Source organism: Sitodiplosis mosellana, unplaced genomic scaffold, assembly GCF_009176505.1.
Source record: "Sitodiplosis mosellana isolate CC-2019 unplaced genomic scaffold, AAFC_SMos_1.0 Smas_scaffold_2734, whole genome shotgun sequence".
NCBI classification, from domain to species: Eukaryota; Metazoa; Arthropoda; class Insecta; order Diptera; family Cecidomyiidae; genus Sitodiplosis; species Sitodiplosis mosellana.
This window is the reverse complement of record NW_022597976.1, coordinates 1-2482: the sequence shown is the minus strand read 5'-3', so window position 1 is coordinate 2482 and position 2482 is coordinate 1. Positions and strand designations below refer to the sequence as shown.

General features: G+C 35.1%; 1 long non-coding RNA gene across 1 annotated transcript; it reads left to right on the top strand.

The window, feature by feature from the left end:
• LOC129571527 (uncharacterized) lies at positions 1-2269 on the top strand. The gene is made up of 2 exons (XR_008688294.1): positions 1-490; positions 588-2269. It is a non-coding gene; the product is annotated as an uncharacterized LOC129571527 (long non-coding RNA).
• Positions 2270-2482: the final 213 nt, after the last annotated feature.

The window sequence follows — 2482 nt, the reverse complement described above, 5'->3', positions numbered from 1 at the left end:
ATCGTTCCATTTAGTTGTTTAAGTTCACTCCGTGCCGAGTTTGAAAGGGATCTAAAAAAATGTATTAAATCAAAAACTACGTGTTTTAATGTATTATACCAATAACTTCAAGTTAAGTTGAACAAGAGTGAGTGCAATGAAGGCTTTTGCCAACCGCAACAAGTTAATGTTTCATATTTTGTTGTACAAATGAACAACCAGTCAACGATTGAAATTGTTCCTTAGACAAGTCTGGAGAAAAGTGTACTTTTATTTACAAGCAATTCGAAACAAATCGTATTTTACCAAGATTTTCTCTCTCAAAATTAGTGCAAATTTTGTGATTAGACTGAGAACAGGCATTGAGGTGAACATCCAGCCACGCTCAATATCTGAATGAGAGACGAAAAGAACAGTGAGAAAGACATTATCGTAATGCATGAAAAAAAAACAATCCCCCTGTTTAATAAAGAAGCCAAGAAGCTGAATGAATATTGCCTGAGTAGAGTCTGTACGTGTTTTTTTTTTGTATTTTTGTCTAAAGGCAAAGTGAAGCTGAATATACTTTTTGGAGAACGTCTGTAATTTTGAATTTTTTTCATTTTTAGCTAAAAGAAGGAAAATGCAATTCCACTTTTGACCAGGAACCAGTTAGCAACGATGGTGCCACAAACCGCGTTCGAACGAGCAATCCAATGGTTGTTGTTGAAGGTCAACACGCCACGTTGAATGACATGAATGGAAAGAGGGGCGTTTACAATGTATCGATGACAGTTGTTAGTACGTCGAAGGATGGACAACGACTTTCCAATGCTTATTCAGTGGACAAAAGACCAGAAATAAGAAGACAATGGTTGCAAGTAGTCCACGATTTGCATTAGAACAATCGATGAGGAATAAATTCAGATGCACTTTTTGTGAATATTCCATTAATCATAAGGGAAGTTTCGACAGACACATGTTAACGCATACCTGCGAAAAGCCATATCGATGCGACTGGTGTGGAAAAGAATTCACACAAGGGTGCATGCTACAACTCACACCGATGATTTCCCGTTCCATTGCAAGGGCTGTTTCGGAAGATTTTCTCTGAAGACTGAACATGAAGCAATTTACGTCGCTTAGAATGCCATCTCTGCAAGAAGTTTGTCACTCATGGGAAATCTTATTTGAAATTGCATATTCGATCGCACACTGGCGAAACGCCGTTCCGTTGCGAAATTTATAAAAGTGGTCTAAAACGACATTTGGACAACATTCACACCATAGAAACTTCATAAGAATCGAGGCAACATCAATACGATTTGCAAACCGACTGCAACTTCAGATGGAGCGCTTTAATCGTGTCATCTCCACTCAAATTGTCTTCAATTTAAAATTGCCCAGTTCATTCATTTTAAAATTTTACTCATAACAAAAGTTTCACTTCTTTAACCCTAGGACCGGAACATGCGAAAAATCCTTAGGTCCGGACCATGGGGTGTACAGTGCCCGACGTGTATTTTATATGGGAAATAGCATTTTTGCTCCAAAATTCAAACGCACAACTGAATAACTTCGCGATTTTTTAATTTTTTTTTTTATTTTTGGTTTATTTACGTAGAAGAATATCTGAAATTATGAATTTAGAAAAATTTTTGATGATTTTGAAAATTTCGTTGAACAAAAAATTAAATTGAATGGGATGACAAATGCAAATTTACATATATATACAATGAGATGTGATGAGAAACAGCAAAAGAAGAGAGAAAGTGAGTAGAAATCGATTTTCCATACAAATTGTATGGAGTCGGGCACTGTACACCCCATGGTCCGCTTTACACACATGTGTTGCCGAGTCGCGTATGTTACACATATTCATACATATACATATACATGTTTGGTGTAGCATGTAGCCAAAGGATCAAGCTATCGAATGGTACTTGAAGAAATACGAAATTTTTAGTTGGAAGCAATTTTATTTACATTTGAAAACGAGCTCGGGTGCTGTACACCCATGGTCCGGTCCTAGGGTTAAAAGTCAATAAATATGTAAACGTTTTAGTTTTCATTTTTCATTCAGCTTTGTTTTTGCATTAATTGAACAGAAATGTGCCATAAAATTAACTGCAAATTATACTTATCTCTTACCTTTAAACTCGCTGAAAAACAAAAAAAGAATTTTGCGTCTCTGTGAAGACGAAAAATCGTTTTGTGAATTAACAAAAACACAAAGTGCTCTAGCGCGATGTAATAGTTCTTCAAAGAAATGTGTTTATTAAAGATTGAAAAAACAGTTGCAAATATTCAGTATCAAAATGTGTTTTTTCTTCAATTAGAGTATTCATATTCAGTTAAATATTCGAATATTTTATTCAAGAAGTTTACGTAGTTACATCTTCAAGAACATTCACATTAACCTAAACTTCTGCCCTATTAGATTTTTGCACTTCGAACACCAATCACTTAAATACTTGAGGTAATTACTATTCACTCAAAATCCAAACGGTAATATTACGATGAA